The 21,958-nt window shown below is 38.9% G+C and overlaps 1 protein-coding gene across 6 annotated transcripts in view; it reads left to right on the top strand.

Annotated features, from left to right (window-relative positions):
- The window catches only part of GRM7 (glutamate metabotropic receptor 7), an 859,725-nt gene that overhangs the window by 540,063 nt on the left and 297,704 nt on the right, over nt 1-21,958 (top strand). The window lies entirely within an intron of this gene.

Consider the following 21,958-nt stretch of genomic DNA (forward strand, 5'->3'; position numbering starts at 1 on the left):
TTTGCTAACGAGAAAAATAATCCCAATAACTAATGGCACGCAATTGTTTTCTCATGCATTCTCTCCCTCCTCATTTGTTCATTTCACAAATGTGTGTCGAGCGCCTGCACGGGGCTAGCAACTGAGCTGGGAGGAAGATACGGGCTCTGCTTTCAGGGAGCTTCTATTCCAGCCCAGGAGGAAGGCGGAAAACCAAAAGTAGATGAATAAAATAATTGCAAGTTATGATTAGTGCTGTGGAGAAAGCAAATAGGAGGCTAAAGTAGAAAACAACAGTCAAAAATTGTTCCAGGAAAAGATAGAAATCATCACCACAGCTCTGACTGTCTGCAAGGGATTATTATACCCATTATACAGATGAGGAAGATGTGGCTCAGAGGGGTCAACCACGTGATAAATGCGGATGATTTCTCCCTGTGCTCTTTCTCCTCTGATGCCTAGTTCCCTTCCTAGATTCTTGGAACATGAGTAGGCACATTCTCATTTGGGGGTCACTTTATGTTTTTGTTCATACAGCAGTTTCCTTACTTGCTGACACCCAGCCCCATAAGGGCTCTTTTGTAGAACATCTTTGATTATGATCCTGGATTGATCCCTCAGGTCCTCACTTAGGAACAGCTGCAGTGGAGAAGTGAGTTGACCTTGTTTCTTCTCTCCTCTCCTGAGCTCAAAATAGGGCAGTATTTTTCAAACTTTGTTATATTGATGAAAAGTTAGTAGCTTGTACCAAGAAAAAAGACACAAAATCACATTCCCTGTCTCATAGGCAGCATAATTTTACAACAGGGAATTGCAGCCAGGACTATAAAATTCTCTGGGAATGTATCTCCTTCCCATGGGACTTCCTGCCCTTTTAGGGTGGGGCAAACAGTCCTGCAGCCTTATCGAAACAGATGGTGGAGATTGAAACCGGATGAAGTGCAAAATAATACTTTTAAGGGAGAGCATATCAATATCAGAGTAGCAGTTATAAACTGAGCTACCAAAGTGGTCTGCTGCTCTGGCACAATTGGGCAATTTACCATGGAAGGGAAATGTTGAATTACAAGATGCTATTGCTTTTTTCATTTGAGAAAAATGCAACTGTCACAAGCAAGTTTCCGGCAAGTTTGTGACAAATGGCTACACTTTAGAATTACATTTTGAAGAAACCATGGACAACTCAAAAGAAAACTATGCCAAGAGCTAATCCAAAGCAATTCTTCTGTGGATACAAGTGTACAAAAATCATTAGGACAAATAGTTATTGGACTTCAAGTATCTGTCAGCCTGGCTGTTAACGTGCCTACATAAATCATGCCTCCGGCGTGGACTGTATGTCAACAGATTTTCTCTTTCCTTGAACAAGTTTTGAGATTGCAGAAGTGCTATTGAATTTGAAGAACGGCTCAAAACCTAAACTGGTGCTATTTTTAGCAATTTTTGCAAGACTAATCCTGCTACCCCCAATATTTAAGGCATCTCAGTGTCCATACATTGTTCATGAGAAGAAGGCAAGCTCTCAGCATGGTCTCTAGGGCCCCCTGTGGCAGGGCCCTGTCTCGTTCTGCTGCAGCTCTGACTTGCCTTTAGTTTTGTAAAGACACCTGGATTCTTGCTATCACAGGGCCTTTGTACATGATGTTCCATCTGTACTCAGCTGCAAGCTCAGTGAAACCAGGCATTCACTTTTTTGTTTATGCCTTTTTTTGTGTCCCCAGTCCCAGCTGGGGTCAGGCATAGAGTAGAAGTTTCAGAAGTAGTTGTTGAGGAATTAATTTTACTTGCCATGCATAAAACAAAAATCTGCACAAAATATATCAATGCAGTTGATCAAGTTGGGAGAGGAGGGGCAGGTAGTACGTGCCTATGTTTTCCTGGGGAGCCCAGCTGGCTGCCCTTCACAAGCACCGAAGCAGAATCTCTCATTTGGACAATCAGCCTGGGCAAACGGATTGAATCAGGGGTTTTGTAGGATTTATTGCAATGCACGTGTTAAATGTTTCATAAGTCCATTATGTTGGCATCTACAAGACCCTGAAAGAAAATAGCAAGATCTGCATTTATTTGAGTTGACAAGTTCTCCATTTTAAGTAAAAATGTGAAACCCCGCAAATCCAATAAACTGTAATATATAAGCCCTTCCTGCCTTTTAAAAGTATCACAGGAACAGAGGACTAAGGAATGCATCAGCCTCCCAACTTTGACCGTATCCTTCCCTCTGTTGATTATTGTTATTCTCATAACTGAAGAATTGCTGCATTTTGCATGCTATGAGGAAGAAATTAGATCCAAGGCCAAAACCTTAGTAATAAAAATTATTAAATAGTCAGTGCTTATTAGGTCCTTACTTAAATGACTGTCTCTCATCCTGCAAAAAAGTCGACAAATACACATCTAAACGAACAAAAACTTTAGCTTTTTGCAAGTTTTACGCTTAAGGTTTTCATTCTGAGAGTCTTTTGAAAAGTAATTATAATAATTAATGTTTACTGAATGCTTGCCATGTGCTAGCTACCAGATTAAGCACTTGACGTAAATGATAATGATCCTCAATACATATATTCTTTTCCCTTGTAGGTTATTACAAAATATTGAGTACAGTTCCTTGTGCTCTACAGTAGGTCCTTGTTGGTTATCGATTTTATGTTATTTGTTAAAATTTTATTGAAGTATAGTTGCTTTTACAGCATTGTGTTCCTTTCTGCTGTACAGCAAATATATGTACACATACACACACACCACATCTTCTTTATCCATTCATCTGTCGATGAACATTTAGGTTGTTTGCACGTCTTGGCTATTGTAAATAGTGTTGCTATGAACATAAAGGTGCTTGTATCTTTTCGAATGGAGTTTTGTCTGGGTATAGGCCCAGGAGTGGGATGGCTGGCTCGTAGGGCAACTCTCTTTTTAGTTTTTTGAGGAACCTCCATACTCTTCTCCATAGTGGCTGTATCAATTTACATTCCCACCAACAGTGCAAGAGGGTTCCCTTTTCTCCACACCCTCTCCAGCATTTGTTGTTTGTAGACTTTTTTAATGGCCATTCTGACTGGTGTGAGGTGATACCTCATTGTAGTTGTGATTTGCATTTCTCTAATGATTAGCGAGGATGAGCATCTTTTCATGTGCCTGTTGGCCATCTGTATGTCTTCGTTGAGAAAATGTCTATTTAGGTCTTCTGCCCATTTTACGATTGGGTTGTTTTTTTGTTATTGAGTTGTATGAGCTGTTCGTATACTTTGGAAATTAAGCCCTTGTCGGTTGCATCATTTGCAAATATTTTCTCCCAGTATGCAGGTTGTCTTTTCATTTTGTTGATGGTTTCCTTTGCTGTACAGAAGCTTGTAAGTTTGATTAGGTCCCATTTGTTTATTTGTGCCTTTATTTCTATTGCTTTGGGAGACTGACCTAAGAAAACAGTGGTACGATTTCTGTCAGAGACAGAAATTTTGTTTTGCCTATGTTCTCTTCTAGGAGTTTTATGGTGCCGTGTCTATATTTAAGTCCTTAAGCTATTTTGAGTTTATTTTTGTGTATGGTGAGGATATGTTCTAACTTCATTGATTTACGTGTGGCTGTCCAGCTTTTCCAACACCGCTTGCTGAAGAGACTGTCTTTTCCTTATCCTCAGTTTTTAGCTGAGGAAAATGAAACAAATCTTAACTCTTTTAATCCTTACCACACCCTCTGAAATAGCTGGTTTTTTTTTTTTTTTTCCACTGTTTTATAAATGAGAAAATGGAAGCAGGGGAAGGTACACGTTGCCCAAGCAGGAAGTGGCAGCCAAGGCTTAGGGAGCCCAATTCCACCTCGCGCTCATGGTCGCTCAGTCAGAAAGAATCCATACCCAGATCTGGCCACCTCAGAAACCGTTTGTTACTATTTGTTTCTTCCATTCTAAGCTGCCCTCCTGGGTAGACACCTCATAGCAAATTTGGTGTAATGATGCCACAACATTCAGGATACTGCACCAGCCACCGCTGTGGCGCCTAAGAAAAGAAAAGTGACATGTGTGACCACAGGCTTCTGCTGTTGTTGTTGTTGTTGTTGCTTGGATGTCTGCTCTAAGCTTGGGTGTCTGGAAGGAGCTCTGGGCTCTAGGTTTGTCTTCTATTGATTTGGCCAACGGAGGGAGTGTATATCTGTCTACCTTTAAATCATTGAGTTGCTTTCCTACCCATAAGTAGGGGAAGGACATGGCCAAAGGAAAAGCCATTGTCCTTGAAAGGGGTTTCAGTCCTCTGATGGAGAAAGTTTGCAATGTAATAAACTCCGAGCATGTGCTCCTCTAAAACCTTACTTCCCTTCTCTGGGGACAGCGTATCTGACCACCTGTGTCTAACTTTCTTCTGATTTTGACACCAGAGTGCGTAAACTTTTATTAAAATAGTGAATTCTATCTCATTGGCTCTGTCCTATTCATTAGCACTCATGGAAAGAAAGAATTTGGGATGATGTCACTGGGATTCCTGACCCTGGTCTTGCCATTCATAAGAAAGAGACCTCTGCATACCACTTTTATAGTTCTTGAGGACCCTTAGAATGCTACCATGGGCAGAACCAAAAATTCTGTCAATCTTATAACCCTAACATGGCGATAATAAGAAATTGAGACATCTTTTAATTTTTTTTTTTAATTTTGTGGATCATAAGTACTGTACTTGTTAGTTTTCTTGGTTATTTTAAGTAGTATGTAATAGTCGAAAGATTTTATTTGCTATCACTTGCTGAATCTTTACTTACATCACTTCCAAAATTGGCAAGTATATACAAAACACATGCAGAAATATCTTAAGACCTCCTGCTCTTTCCTTATTTTGGGTTACTTTCTGAGGATGAACTTCCAGAAGTTATTAAATGGAGGAGTAAAGAGTGAGAACTTTGAAACCAAATCACCTTAAATTTAATTGTGCTTCCTGCCCCATACTAGCTATGAAGCCTAGCACAAATGACCTTGCAGCTCTGTGCCCTCTTTCCTAATTTGTAAAACGCAGATGATAATAATAACCAAAGACAGTTTTGTGTTTTGAGGAGAAGCACTAAGTAAGCTTATACAGTTGACCCTTGCACAACATGTGTTTGAACTACGTGGATCCACTTCTACGGAGATTTTTTTCAGTAGTAAACACTAGGGTACTATATGATGCGTAGCTGGTTGAATCCAGGATGACAAGGAACCACGGATGCAGAGGGCCGACTATAAATTACACGCGGATTTTCAACTGTGTGAAGGGTCGGCATCCCTAGTCCCCTCATTGCTCAAGGCCACCTGTCCAAGTATAGTGCTTAGTACAATGCCTGACATACAGGGAGCGTTAGAGAAGCAATAGTAAAATACACATTACCTATTTTTATCATTACAGATTCAGAGTAGACATTTTTTTCCGGAGAATTGAAATGTGTTGTCAAACTTTTCTGAAAGGACTGCACTAATTTATTCAGCCACTGGCAAAACTACTAAAATGTTACCTCTCTTTTGATTTGCACTTCTTAGAAAACTTGCAAGGTGAAATATTTTTTCCATGTGTTTGGTTACTGATTTATCTTTTTTATGAGATGCACTTTAGAGTCTTTCAATTGTTTTAATGTCCCCTGTGCAATTTGATCATCCCTACAACTCAGCAGAGTTGGCAGAGCTGATAATATTTATAGTCGCCCGAATGGAAAGATAAAAGCAAAGTTCACAGCGGTCTGATGAGTGGCTTTCCCAGAGTCACTTGGCTAGTGTCTAGCAGCGTTGGGATTCGAACCAAAGCATTTTGCTTTACTGTTGAAAGCAGTGACTCATGGAAGTGGATCCGCCTGGCATGAAAGGATTAACATCACACTGAAAACAAAAACAAAAACAAAAGAACTACACATAAATTTTTCCTATAAAAAGTTTATGACCTTAGGAGAATACGATTTAAACAACTTATAAGCTGCTTCCTTTAGCTCATTTAGAAACCACCAAAGAGAGCTTATGTTCTAAGTGACTCCTTACAAGATGTATGAAGTGGCAAAGGGTCAACTACATTTAGAACTTGGGTTGCCGTGGTCTTACAAAGTATCATTTAATGGCTGCAGTTTATATGATAATTCAAAAATGAATCGTATACATATATGTAGAAATTGAATTATAGTGGGCCTACAGCACTACGTTAGTTCCAGGTGCATAATGAGTTGATATTTGTGTACGTTGCAAAATGATCACCCTGAGAAGTCTAGTTACTATCTGTCACCATATAAAGTTACCACAGTGCTCTTGACTCTATTCCTCAGGTTGTAGATGTCACCCCTAATGCCCATTTATTTTGTAATTGGAAGTTTGTACGTCTTAACCTCCCTCACCTATTTCAGCCGTCCCCCCACCCCTCTCACGTCTGGCAACCACGCGTTTGGGATCTGTATCTGAGTCTGTTTCTGTTTAGTTGTTTGTTCAGTTGTTGTTTAGATTCCACATATAAGTGATATCAGATGGTATTCATCTTGCTCTATCTGATTTACTTCACTTAGTATAATACCTTGTAGGTCCATCTACAAGATTTCACTCATGTTTATGGCTAAGTAATATTCCATTGGGTGTGTTGTCTTTGTCTGTGTGTGTTATGTATCACATCTTCTTTATTCATTTATCTGTTGATGGACACTTAGGTTGCTTCCATATCTTGGCTATTGTAAAAAAAAAAAAAAAAAAAAAAAAAAAGACTGCAGTGTAGCTGTGCCAATTTCCATTCCCACCCAGTATACTAGGATTCCCTTTTCTGTACATCCTTGTCAATACTTATCATTTGTTGTCTTTTGATAACCATTCTGATAGGTGTAAGGTGATACCTCATTGTGCTTGTGATTTGCATTTCTTGTATGATTAGTGAGGTTGAGCATCTTTTCATGAGTCTGTTGGCCATCTGTATGTCTTTATGGAAAAATGTCTATTCAGGTCCTCTGCCCATTTTTTAATCAGGTTGTTTGTTTGTTTTTGATATTGAGTTGTATGAGTTCTTTATTTTGAATATTAACCCCTTATCAGATATACTATTTGCAAATATCTTCTTCCATTCAGTAGACGGCCTTTTTTTAAAATAGCTTCCTTCACTGTGCAAAACAGGTTTAGAGTTTGATGTAGCCTCATTTCTTTATTTTTGTTTTTGTTTCATGTGCCTGAAGAGGTATATCCAAAAAATGTTGCTAAAACCAATGTGGAAGAGTTAGCATATTGCCAATGTTTTATTCTACGAGTTTTCTGGTTTCAGATCTTACATTCAAGAGTTTAACCTATTTTGAGTTTAGTTTTGTATATGGTGTAAGAGAGTAGTCCAGTTTGATTCTTTTGCGTGTAGCTGTCCAGTTTTCCCAACATCATTTATAGAGAAGTTTATTTTTCTTGCATTGTATATTCTTGCCTTTTTTGTTGTAGATTAATTGCCTATATAAGCATGGGTTTATTTGTGGACTCTCTCTTTTGTTCCACTGATCTATGGGTATGTTTTTGTGCCAGTATCATACTGTTTTAATTACTGTAGCTTTGCAGTATAGTTTGAAATCAGAGTGTGTGATACCTCCAGCTGTGTTTTTCTTTTTCAAGATAGCTTTGGCTATTTGGGGTCTTTTGTGTTTTGATACAAATTTTAGAATTATTTCTTCTAGTTGTGTGAAAAATGCTATTGCCATTTTGATGGAAATTGCACTGATTATGTAGATTGCCTTGGATAGTATGATCACTTTCACAATATTAATTTTTCCATTCCATTAGCATGGTATATCTTTCCATTTGTTTATGTCATCTTCAGTTTCTTTCATCAGTGTCATAGATTTCCTAGTACAGGTCATTTGCCTCCCTGGTTAGATTTATTCCTAGGTGTTTTATTCAATTTGATGCAATTGTAAATGGATTGTTTTCTTAATTTTTCTCTGTCATAGCTCATTGTTAATGTATAGAAGCATAACACACTTCTTCATACTAATTTTGTATCCTGCAGTTTTACTGAATGTATTAATTAGTTCTAATAGCTTTTGTTGGCATCTTTAGGATTTTCTATGTATCATGTCATCTGCAAAGTGTGACAGTTTTACTTATTCCCTTCCACTTTGAATTCCTTTTACTTCTTTCTATTATTATTACTATTATTATTTTTAATCTGATTGCTGTGGTTAGGATTTCTAATTCTGTGTTAACAAAAGAGGTGAGAGTAAGCATCCTTGTCTTTTTGCTGATCTTATAGGAAATGCTTTCAACTTTTCACCATTGAGCATGATGTTAGCTGTGGGTTTATCATAAACGGCCTTTATTATGTTGAGGTATGTTCCCTCTATACCCACTTTGTTGAAAAAATTTTTATCATAAATAGATGATGAATTTTGTCAAAAGCTCTTTCCGCATCTATTGAGATGATCGGATGATTTTTATTCTTCAGTTTCTTAATGGGGTGTATGACATTGATTGACCTGTGGATATTGAACCATCTGTGCATCACTGGGATAAATCCCACTTGCGCATGGTTTATGATCCTTGTAATACACCGTTGAATTTGGTTTGCTAACATTTTGTTAAGGAGTTTTGCATCTCTGTTCATCAGTGATATTGGTCTGTAAATTTCTTTTTTCTGTGTGATGTCTTTGTCTGGTTTTGGTATCTGGGTGACACTTGCCTCATAGAGTGAGTTCAGAAGCATTTCTTCTTCTTTAATGTTTTGGAAAAGTTTGAGAAGATTAGGTGTTAAAGCTTCTTTAAATGTTCGGTAGAACTCAACTGTGAAGTTCACTCCTGGACATTTGTTTTTTGGGAGGTTTTTTTAGATTATTGATTCATTTTCATTGCTGGTAATTGGTCTCTTCATATTTTCTATTTCTTCCGGATTCAGCCATGGGAGATTGTATATTTCTAGGAATTTTTCCGTTTCTTCTAGGTTGTTGCTTTTATTGGCATATAATTGTTCTTAGCAATTGCTTATGATCTTTGTATTTCTGTGGTGTCAGTTTTAACTTCTCTTTCGTTTCTAATTTTATTTACTTGGGCCCTGCCTCTCTTTTTCCTAATGAGTATGGTCAAAGGTTTATCAATTTGACCTTTTAAAAAATCCAGCTCTTAGTCTCATTGGTTTTTTAAATATGTATTTCCTTTCTTCCTGCTCTAACCTTTATTATTTCTTTCCTTCTACTAACTTTAGGTTTTGTTTGTTGTTTTTCCTAGATCCTTTAGGTGTAAGGCTAGGTTGCCTCATGTAGGAGATGTTCTGTGGGACCCAGTAGCACATTCCCCTATAGTCACCAGAGCTCTAAGGGTGCCCCCCTGTGTAGGCTGGGTGGACCTTTCTGTTGTGTCAGGGCTGACTACCATTGGTATGCTGGTAGGCAGGGCTGGCCCTGACCTGGTTGGCTGCCAGGAACTGCTTCGTGTGGAGGCTGCTGACCTGCTGGTGGATGAGACTGGGTCCCAGTGCAAATGACTGTGTGGCCTGGGGAGTCCCAGGGCTGGTTCAGGCCATTGGTGGCCTGTGTCCCAGGGTGGCTAGCAGTGAGGTCCGGGCTCCTGGGACTGCTATTGGCCCACTGGTTGGTGGGGCCAAGTCCCCACACTGCTGGCTGCTTGGCCTGGTGAATCCTGGGACTGGTACCTACCAGCTGGTGGGCAAGTAAGCCTCCAGCACGAATAGCCTAGACGGTAGGATTCCAAAATGGCAATTGCAGCATCAGTGCCCTCATGGGAGAAGGATCTCCCCAGAATGGCTCCTGCTAGCATCTGTTTCCCTGTGGGAGTCCAATTTACCTCCTGCCTCTCCAGGTGGCTCTCCAGAATTAGTAAGTGGTTCTGACCCAGGCTTCCTTCAGATTACTGCCTCTGTGCCAAGTCCTAGAGTGTGTGAGATTTTGTGCATCCCCCTTAAGAGCAGAGTCTCTTGTTTCCTGTAGTCCTCTGGCTCTCCCATACGCAAGCCCCATTGACCTTCAAAGCCATGTGTTCCGGGGGCTTGTCCTCCTGGTGCAGGACCCCGGGCTGGGGAGCTCAATGTGGGTCTCAGACCCATTACTTCTTGTGGAAAATTTCTGCAATTACGATTATCCTCCTATTCGTTGGCCTCCTACAGATGGGTGTGGGTCTTGACTATACCATGTCTCCACCCCTACTACCTGTCTCATTGTGATTCCTTCTTTTTTTTTAATTTAATTAATTAATATATGTTTTTGTCTGTGTTGGGGCTTCATTGCTGCACGCAGGCTTTCTCTAGCTGCAGCGAGCAGGGGCTACTCTTCGTTGCGGTGTGCAAGCTTCTCATTGCGGTGGCTTCTCTTGTTGTGGAGCCGCGGGCTCTAGGTACGCGGCCTTCAGTAGTTGTGGTGCGCGGGCTCAGTAGTTGTGGCTCACGGGCTCTAGAGTGCAGGCTCAGTAGTTGTGGCGCATGGGCTTAGTTGCTCCGTGGCATGTAGGATCTTCCCCGGACCAGGGCTCGAACCCGTGTCCCCTGCGTTGGCAGGTGGATTCTTAACTACTGCGCCACCAGGGAAGTCCCTTGATTCCTTCTTTATATCTTTAGTTGTGGAAAATCTTTTCTTCTAGCCCTCAGATTGTTCTTATTGATAGTTGCTCTGTAAATAGTTATAATTTTAATGTGCTAATGGGAGGAAGTGAGCTCAGGGTCTTCCTACTTCACCATCTTGGCTACACCCCCTTCTTAAAATAAAAAATATAATTTGACCATCATTCAGGCATTAACCCTGTGGCCTCATGGACTTTTGTACTACTCTGGTAGAGAATTTGCATAGCCTGGGATGCTGAACTTCTAAGGTGCTTGCCAAGGGAAACTACTAGGTCTAATACAAATGGTCAATAGGCACATGAAAAAAATGAAAATCATCATTATTCATCAGAGAAATGCAAATTAAACCACAGTGAGGGTCTAATACTCATGGATAAAATGGAAAAGATTGATAACATCAAATATTGGAGAGGATATGGAGAAACCTGCATTTTTATACATTGATATTAGAATAAAATGGTGCAGCTGCTTTGGAACATGGCAACTTCTTTAAAAGTTAAACATGCATGAGCCTATAATATAGCAACTCTTATTCCTAAGTATTTACTCAGGAGAAGTAAAAACACATATCCATAAAAGCCTTGTGAAGAAATGTTCACAGCAGCTTTATTCATAATTGCCCTATTGGGGGACAATCCTCTATTGGCGTCCTTTGCTATATTGAGAGCAGGTGCACTGATTAGCTTTTCAAGGTATTATTATATAGTCATTGGCCTTGGAAGATACAGATAGCATATCGTCAAGAAGCATAGGGATGGTTTGTTTACTAGCCAGTGTAATAAAGGTAATATCTCCCTCTGGAACCAAGGTCAGGTAGCTTCGCTTGAAATCCTTTATACAAGATTCAGTCTCCCTGAGCTCAGAGTTTGAAAGTTCTAATGTAAACCCATTGCGTGGGCACCATCTACCTGGACTGCTCTCTTTCACCACCTTGGACTTGAGCAAGGGGGGTGGTAAGGAGGGGGCTGTGAGCAAACATTATGTTTGTGCTGCCTGCTGTACCTGGCTCTGAACCAGGGGTCTCACATCTTCAGCCAGTGTCCACAGAACCATGACAGGCTAAACTCTTACACATCGGGTGAAATCACAGACCGTCCATAGGTGTTGAGAAGCCCCAAACTAGACATAGCCCGGATGTCCATCAAAAGGAAAATGGGTAATTAAACTCTAATCTATCCATTCAGTGGAATGATACTTAGCAATAAAAAAGAATGAGATTTTGATACATGCCACAAACTGAATAAATCTCAAAAATATTTTTCTGAGTGAGAGAAAGCAGACAGAGAAAAGTACATATTGTATGGTCCTATTTATATGAATTTCTAGAATAGGCAAAAGTAACTTACGTTAGATTACAGATCAGTGGTTGCTTTATAGTGGAGGGAGAAGGGTTAATTGTGAAGGGGCACAAGATAACTTTCCAGAGTGATAAAAACGTTCTGTGTATTGCTTTGTGTTTGTCAATACTGATTGAGCAGTTCATTTATGACGTAGCATTTTACTAAATGCAGAATATATCACCATAAAAAGATATTCACACTTTGAATTGAGAGTCAGACAACTGGATTCAACTCTTGACTAGCCACTTGCTGTCTGTGTAACTTTGGGGGTAAGTTATTTAAATAAACTTTCAGTTTCCTTACCGGTAAATGGCAATAATAATAACCGTATGTTCATCCTAGGGTGATTATGAGAAATAGATGATGTATGTAGAGTGCTTAGAATCGTTTTTGGAGAATAGAAACTACTGAATTTAGCTATTGTTGCTGTTGTTCATCACAGCCCTCTCTGAATACCAGGCAACTTGAACGTGTTCGACTGGTTTGGTAAAGGGTTGTATAGCTCCCATTTAGTCACAGGTACGATGAATGCAGAGGCAAAATTTCAACCCAGGTTTGTGTGATATGAGTCTGCATGCTCGTAGCTCTTGAAATGGTTGCCCTGATTATAGGAGAGACGGAGGTACCATCACACTGGTTTCAAAATACAGAGATTTTGAAGGGCTTTTTCCCATTAAATCATACTGGCTTACGTGTGTTTTAAACTAAGTCTGGATTTCTAGACTTTGTATCAAGAACCTCCTCTTTACCAGTCTACAAAAGGGTTTCATCCAATACTACTTAATTAATTTCCTTCCAGGGGTAGCATGGATGTGGCTAGTAGCTCCTTAGCCAAATCATCCAGTGTGTTCCGACTGTTGAAATGTCAGTTTTAGGTTTCTGGTTAGCGCCTGGTTAAGGGTTTTTCCTTGTCGGGTTAGCTGTTCTACTCTTTTTTAAATACAGATGGAATGTGACATTCCTAAGAAGCTCAGAGCCTTCAGAACCTCTGAGTCGAGAATTGTATCGACTTTATTTCTGTTATGAATATTGTTAGGGTTCAGTAGGAAGAAAGCTATTTCACTTCTGATGATCATGACTCAATGGTCAAAAGTATATGTTGTAAGGTATGTGTACATAGGTATAAAATTGAGTGTAAAATTAATCTTGCCTTGAAAAAAGAGCTAACAGAATGTTTTTATCATCGGCACTTGAATAACTTAACTGAAAACGGTGATAAGTAGAGTCTTTAGGCACCTAAGAACCCCGTTTAAGAAAAAGGATCCCGAACGTCGGCGTTCGGGGTGCTACTGTTTCCTCTCCACGTTTGTCTGGGGTCATTTGGCCACCTGAATTAAATGCTCCGTGTCAGCCCTCAGCTCTCCCGGCTGAAGGATTATAATCGTTCTTTTCTACCTTTTTACAAAAACTACTTGCTCATTATTTCCCTTTTCTTTCCAGGATATTCACTCATCCTTGGGTTCTGGGTATATAGCAATGTTTAGGACCCAGTCTTGCCTCTAGGGAGCTCAACATACATATATGCGTATTTTTCCTTTTTATTTATAGTCACCAGCCCTGGATACAGAACCCAGATGGAGTTAAACCATGGCTTTTTCTTTTTATTTATACTGTCATTGGGCTGATGATTCTGCTAAGTCCTTTCAAACCCTGTAGTGGGATCAACTCCCTTACGCCTTTTCTCTGCATCTCACAAGGCAAAGGGGCATCATGGCAGTGAGATGAAATCATTCCACCCCCACAACATGCTTGCTTTGCTTCCAGGAAGTGACTTGGGACCCCGGGAGTCAGATGACCCCGCCCATATGCCGTAGCATCTGTACTGCGTGTGCCGTTTCCTAAATCCCTGCGGAGCAGAGTCATACTCTCAGCCCTGAGATGAGAGGTGGAAACTGCGTTTAAGCAGAAGCATCCGAGTGGAGCTGTGAACAGTGAGAACATGCATGAGAGCGTTTTGTGTTCATATCTGTGTCCCTTGGTTCTAGTTGGGTGTCTGGCACATACTGTGTCCCTTACAGGCAGCTGAGTTCAACTCCTCTGTTTCCTCCCTGCCTATTTCCCCTATTCTTCAACCCAATACTCTTCTTTTTGTTCTTTTTCCCCCCTCCCTCTCCTCTTCCCATCTCCTTATCCATCCCCTTCTTATTTCTCCTCCTTCTCTCCTTTTTATTTTTACAGACATCCTGTGATCTTTCAAACAAAAACAAAAAGCAGAGAGAAGAGTGGAATAAGTCGCCATGTATCCATCACACAACCTCAACAATAGTTAATATATAGCCAATTTATGTTCACATGTACCCCGAATGTTTCTCCCTCACCTCTGGCCGTTTCAAAGTAAACCCAGACATTTGATTTTTTTAATACTTCAGTATGTTCTCTAAGAAATAAATACTCTTAAAAATATATAAGAAGCGCACACACACACACACACACACACACACACACACACACACCCCAACAAAGCAGTAGTTCCCCATCGTCATCCCACAGTCTCTCCCTTCTGTCATAAATGTCTTTATATCATTGATTTGTTTACAGGTGGATCTAAACCAAGTCCATATGCCACATCTGTTTGATATATCTCTTAAGTCTTTTTAAAAATTTTTAAATGTTTCTCTCCACTTTTTTTAACTTTTGCTACTTATGTGTTGAAGAAAATAGTTTATTACTATTTCTGTAGAATTTTTTACATTTGGACTTTGTTTTCTGCATGTCTGCAATGTTGATTTACATGTTTCTTTATTTTCTCTACTTCCTATAAATTAGGTTTTCTAATTAATTTTTATTGTAGTTGCTTTACAATGTTGTGTTTCTGTTGTACAGCACAATGAATCAGCTGTATGTAAATTAGTTAATATATCCAAAAGCTTCGTCAGGTTCAGGTTGATCTTTCTTACTCTTTTCTCCTTTCTTTCTGTTCTTTTCTCCTTCCTCCCTCCCTCCCTTCCTTCCTTCTTTTGTTTCTTCCCCTCCCTCTCTCCCCCTCCCTCTCTCCACTGCCCTATCCTGAAAGTTCAACCTAAATACAATCCCTGGAATGCCATAAACAGAATTTCAGAGGGGCAGAACCTCATTAATGGAGGGGCTCCTGCTGAGGGATGGGTTACGAGACCAGGCATCTATCGCAGTATCTTTTTTCTTAATCTTGAAGTCATGTCCAGAGAGATTGGTTCACTAGTGATTTTACCGTTTGCATTGAAGAAGCAACCAACACTATATAAACAGAAATTTAGCTTAAGAAATCAGAAGAGAAGAAATCTAGGTGAGAAATGGAAACTGTATCCATGCACTTGTTTAAGAAACCCCATCTTGTTCTTGCTTGGTACAGCAAGGTTTCTTGTGTGAGTTTCAGAAGCCCTGTTCTCACCTTTGCTCAACGGGCTGGCGTTATCTACAACAGACTGCTCTTGGAAATAAAGCCCTTAGCTCAGTCTCTCAGAACACCTTCCACACGTTGGGGGAGGTGTGAAACTTGGGGCTAAAACATTCCTTGCTTCCAATCTGGTGCCCTGTGTGCACTGTGCAAAGCCTACTCCTGTCCCACACACCTTGACTCACTGCATATATCTTTACCTGCACCTATCTGGAAATCGAAAACAGAAGAGTAGAAGAAAACTCAACTGTGATGATTAAATAGTCTTCTGGGAAACATCCTGCATGGAAAAAGGTTAGAAGTGAGGGTTTGTGGCTAGACACTCTTTAATACCTTTGCTAGAGTTGTTTCTGAGTCTGTAACATAGGACTCGCTGTGTTCACTGCAGAACGTGAGGATGTTAATGGTTCAATTACAGTCACATTTTTGTCATCGAAGGTGGAGGATCAGTTGTTTTGCTGCTGTTGTTGTTGTTCCTCTGCCAGCGCTTTGGCAGGTTCTCTGGGCATTAACTTTTCCACCCAAGGAGAGGTCAGGGAAGGCTATGATGGTGGTTGTCAAAACCATCCATTTCCTCCTTGCTGGAAACGCAAGCGAAACCTTCAGGTGGGGGTAAGAGGATGTAAAAATCATGGCTAGCATGAACTTTAAGATTATTTGTGGCTCTAAACTAAAGTTGAAAATGGAAAGAAACAAAGGGGAACACTCCAGGTTCATCGCTTTTCCGTGTGCAGATGTGGACGGAACAATTTAGCAGATGGTCTATAAGGTGTAGTGAAGTAACAGAGGGATGGGGAATGGTACCCAAGAAAGCGTTGTGAGGGTTTAACATGAAACCATGAAAAGTGCTTAGCGCAGAGCCTGGTGCCCAGGAACAACACAGTAAGCGCAGGCTGCCTGTCGTACTGTGACAGGGACGCCCATCGTTCTCTTCACAATTGCTAGGTTCATTCAGCCTCACCTCCAAATAGAGGCACAGCAGCAGTGAAGGCTTTTTGTCTCAATGCAGAACTTCTGACTTTCCTTCAATTGGTATTTCTTGCTACGGGTTGTTACCCCAAGATTCTATGAATGTGTTCACTGTGAAAAAAAAAAAAAAAAGCAAATTTGCATAAAACAGAATCTTATTTTACCATTGACATTCATCTTAAAAGAAAAAGGTACACCCATGAGGGGAAAAAAAGTTATCCAGTAAACCAAGTTATTTGTTTATTTATTATTATTTTTTAAATAAAGTATGGGAGGGACTGCAGTAGCATTTTAATAAGGCTTGCCTGGTAACTGTAGCGTTTTTAGAACCCTGCAATATTTTCTAGTGTTCCAGGATATCCACCCTGCTTTCCTTGCATCCTTTTTACCCAGAATCTAGCAGTTCTGTCAGCACCTATATATGCCCTGACTCTATTTTCAGAGCTCCTGTGACATATTCTCTTCCTGTTTTTATGAGTGTGTTTATCATTTGCAGTATAACCAAGCATTAGTATTTTAGTTAATTATATACAGTACTACCCAGGACTTTAGCCTCAAGAAATTTTTAAGTTTGTGGCTTTACATTCAATAAAATATATTTGTGTAATGCAGCATTTAAAGCACAGTCAGCACGAGCATATATAACTTCCAAGAGGTCTTCCCGATGCAAATAACTGCAATTAATATGTGAAATCAAAACACCAATTATAATTTATCACTCCCATAGAAACATATGGTAAACACTGGGCCAGTTGTTCAAATCTACAGGACCGTTTGGGTAGGTTTTTCAGGTCGCACTAGCAAATATCTTTGGTTTTTTTCCTGCCTATGCCCAACGTCCTCTTCCTTTTGGTTTTCGTACTGCAGTGGGATTGTTTATATTAATAATTTCAGATCCGTAATTTCTTACGTTTTCTGTGCCTTTTTTTTCTCCCTGATAGTTTGCTCATGCATATTAACTAAGGCGTATATTCTGAGAAAGCAGTATGTTAAAATGAGCAAAACAAGCAGATGTTTCAAAGAAAGGAGACTTCACCAGCAGAACGAACACTAGAAACTCTGGTCGTGAGGGGGCTTGTAGATTATTCTTGCGTAGTGCAGCTGAAAATTTATTCAACGTAAGCTTAAAGGAGTGTGCGTTTTGAAGATAAATACTGAACTATTTGGGTAAAAATAACATTACATCAGAAAATCGGGAGACTTTAAAAGGAAAACTTCTTTGCATGCTGGAGAAATGAAAAATAATTAATGCTTCAGAGTTCTCCTTATTTTATCTAAACCTCAAACCCTTTCCTGGGAAATGTGATGAAAAGGATGAACTTCATTCAAGAAAAGAATATAACAACATCTCAGTTCATCAGAAAGCCTGAAAGAAGGAGCTGTTAACCGAGAATTGATTGAAAATGCTTTCTTTTTTTTCTATTTCAATCTACATTGTTAAAAATATTGCTTAAAACTACCCTTTTTTATTTCTCACTTTTGGGGGGAAGAAGGTGTACTTACGCTAGTCCCTTGAGATGTTATAAAATGGTACATGAATAAGAAGTGTAGTGTTCAAGTAAACCTGGAAAACATTGAGTATCAAGCTGTAGTTAAATGGATAAGCCATTGAGTATGTCACTGGGGAAAAAAAAAAAAGTAGGGTAATTCTAGGCTTGGCTAACCCACAGCTCGATTGTATTTTCACATCCTTGCCACATTTTTATTCTGCTCTTATTCGTACGCTGGGTAATTGCCTCAGGACTGCAAAATGACTAGAGTAAATGCAATGTGTGTGTGCATGTGTGTGTGTGTCTGTGGGTGTGTGTGTTGGGGGTGTGTGATTGTTTTGATGCAGTTGAGTTCATCTCTCTTTAAGAGCAAATAAACTTTCTCAGGAGTTCCCCAATAAACTTTTTCTGAAAATTTTTATTGAAATATAGTTGATTTGCAATGTTTTGTTAGTTTCAGGTATACAGCAAAGTGACTGAGTTACACACACACACACACACACACACACACACACACACGTATTCTTTTTTAGGTTTTTTTCCATTATAGGTTATTACAAGATACTGAGAGTAGTTCCCTGTGCTGTACAGTAGGTCCCTGTTTATCTGTTTTATATACAGTAGTGTGTATTTGTTAATCCCAAACTCCTAACTTATCCCTCCCCCACCTTTCCCCTTTGGAAACCATAGGTTTGTTATCTATGTCTGCGGATCTATTTTACAATCTATCTATTGTAAATAAGTTCATTTGTATCATTTTATATGTGGAACCCAATAAACTCTTTTCTTTCATCTCATTATCTAGAACTGTAACCCATGCCTGTTTCTAAATCAGTCCTTGCCAAGGAGGAAACTGGATTGGCTGAGACAAATGAGGAGAGACTCAGTGAGGCTCAGGAGAGGTCCTGAACCCCTCACTCCTTTGTTGGCTGCAGATACCTGAAGAGAAGCAGATTTCAGTTAGGGGAGGAGGTGGGGGTGCTAGATGAGTAACCAGAGACTCTGACCTTGGCACGCAGTTGCATCTGCAACAGTAGGGGAAATAAAGTTAGCCTTTTTTGTTGTTGTTGTTAACTTGCCAGCTCTGATTTTCTTGATGTAAGGCTACATTTTTCAAGTCCTGGTAGCCCCAAAGACAAACGTACCTGTGTTTCTCAGAGCCCTTAATAAGCTAACATACCTGATGACTCTTCAGGAGAGGGGTAAAACCTATAATGTTTCAAACATAATGGAATATTTTATTGTTTAAAATACTGCACTTGTTTTTCAAGGCATTCTTTCTGAGATGAATGTCTTTATGAATGCAGGCTAGAAACTGCTCTCCTGAATTACTAGTCTGAACACGTTTCATAGTATATATTTTAGAATGGTCATAATGCCATCAAGATTGCCTTTTTAAGTACTCTAAAAAATAAGAGAAATTTGTAAAGTAGCAGGTTATAAAATTATTAGAAAATGAATTGCCTTATTATGTAAGTGTAGTAAAATGTTAATGTAAGAATCTAGTTGGTGAGGTCACTGTAAAACTCTTTCAACCTTCTTCTGTATTTAAAATTTTTTGTGATAGAAAGTTGAAAAATAATAAAACAACCACAACAAAGAATAACTTTTATGTATGCAACCAAAAACCAGAGGAAATACTTAGCAAAGAAAACCATATTTATAATAGCAAAACTAAGTGAAATACCAAGGCTCACTTTCCACGAAACACTCAAAACCTATGTGAGAAAAAATTTTAAAACACTACTGAAGGAAGCAGCAGTAGCCTTGAACAAATGAAAAGACACACGTGGGAATTCTCACCTTTGTAAAAATTTCCGTTCTGGCTAAGTTGATTAATAAATACAGCATAAACTCCACATCAAGTATTTTTTTTTCTTTTCTCAAGATAGATTAGTAGTTAATAAAGCTCATTTGAATAAATAAAGAAAAGTCAACATAGAATTTGAAAGAGAAGGAACAATTATGGTGAGAGAGGGGCTAACTCTACCAGTTATTAAAATATGTTATAAAGAGTTTATAATTGAAGCTGTACTGTTGGCCCACGAATAGACAAACCAAACAGTGAAACAAATTTTAAAAATCCAGAAATAGATCTAATTATGCATGGAAAACTTAATATATAATAAAGGAAGCACTTCAAATCAGTGAGAAAAGATGAACTGGCATATAACTAGGAAGCTATATGGAGAAAGCTAAAATTTTGATTCCTCATACCAGAATGTGTTCCAAGTGGATGAGATATCTAAGTTTAAAAAATAAAATTATACAAGAAGAAAACACAGATGGAATATTCTGTAGCCTGGGGTGGGAGCATTTTTTCAAACCATGATTGAAAATCCAGAGCAATAAGAAGAAAATAAATTGATAATTTTTTTTAGAAAAACATCTTTTAATCTAATATAATTTTATTTGGAAAATACCTAAAGTGAGTAAAAGAAAAATAACAAACTAGGAAAAATATTTGCAACTTAATCTCAAAGACTTAATATGCTTAATTAATAAAAAGCTTTTAAAAGTAGAGAAGAAAATGACCAAATTTTTATAAAAACAGTTTGCAGAAAAGAAATACAGTAGCTTTTAACTATATGCAAAGATGTTCAACCTCCCCTATAGTAAGAAAAATGCAAATAAAAATAGACTGTGGTAGCATTTCTCACCTAGCTGACAGACGGAAATCCAAGTTTGAGGACATACTTGGTTGTCAGAGTTGTTGGGAAATGAACACTCTCTCTCTTTGCTGGTGGGAGAACAAAATGGTACAAACCCATTAGAGGGGAATTGGCCAGTATTTAGCAAAAACACATACAGATTGACTCTTGAACAAAGCAATCCCGTTTCTCAGAATAAATCACCAAAATATTCCGGTAAGAATTGAAAAAGACATATATGCCAAGGCTGCTCATTCCACTACATTTTTAGACTGTTGGTTAGACATTTATTCTAAGAATGTTATTTGTGTATTATGGGATCAAGCAAATAAATAGTTAGAATGGTGTCAGTAAGAACCAGAATTTTCCTCTTGAAAAAAAAAATGAGGTAGAGGTGTAGGAGTGTCAAGTTAAGTACAAGTCCTGTAGTCCGGAATTTGAATTCAGAGTAGCAGTATGGATTCATGATGGATTTTATCTTTTTCAAAAAAGATTCCTGCTCCAGACACGCTGAAAAGGCCTAGACCCAATGAAGAGCAGTGAGCACCAGGTTGATTGGTACTTGAATGAGATACATACAAAACAAAGAACTGTCTGCCGTTTGAGATATTAATGTGTGCTCTGAAAAGGAAAAAATATGAATTCACGTAATTTGGGGAAATTCTGAACTTCCTTCTTGGAAATCATACTTTATGTTATATTAAATACTCTGAAACAGTCTCTCAGTAAAGAAACCTAATAACGTTTAATACGGTGGCTGTCGGGAACACTTCGTTTTGCAGGAGAAGGGACAGGGGTTGTAGGATCCCTACTGTTTCCTTCCTACACAAATGTGTCATAGAAAACAATCTGGGAAATATTGCTGCGAAAGTGAAATTCAATCCGTGGTTAATTATTTGTCATAGAGGGACAGGAGGTCTAAAGAGAGTTCCTGGTATTACCATGTACTTAACGGATGCCTAATTTAATACAAGTATTGTTCAGAATCTACCAGATATTAAATGCTGTGTTCAGTGCTGGGGATATAAGGGAAAAAAAAAAAAAAAAAGAAAGAAAAGGAAAGTCTAGTAGAGCATTAAAATACAGTGATAATTTTATAATAAAGATTTGAAATGTTTTTTGAAAATCTTTAATTCTGATCAAGAAGCTAAGTGTAAGCAAACACTGGATTGTGCCACGGGGACAGAATTAAGTTATGATGGGCAAAAGCAAGGAGGGATATTTCTGGCAAAACAAGGGGAATGACCGAAGATAATTAACGTTAGAGCTGATGATGTTTACGGGAAAAATAGCCATACTTGTCTGGAGCAAAAAATATATATGTTTTAAATTCTAGGAAAAGGGTGAGGTAGGGCCCATGAAGTGAGAGAAATGTTGGTTTGGGGTTCTGATAAACCTGGGCTGTCATCTGCTCTTCCTGTACATGACCTTCGGAAGGTGATTTAATTTCTGTAAGGCTCCGCTTTCCCATCTGTATAATGAGGACTAATAATATTTAACTGACAAAGTGAGGATGAAATAAAAATCCTGTATATAAGGCTTCCAAGACAGTGGAGGACACTTCATCGCTGCCGGTTCTCACTGTTGTTAGGCAGATAGGAACAAAATGATGAACACCCTCTGTTGTCAGGGGAAA

This window comes from Delphinus delphis, chromosome 10 (genome assembly GCF_949987515.2).
Source record: "Delphinus delphis chromosome 10, mDelDel1.2, whole genome shotgun sequence".
NCBI lineage: Eukaryota > Metazoa > Chordata > Mammalia > Artiodactyla > Delphinidae > Delphinus > Delphinus delphis.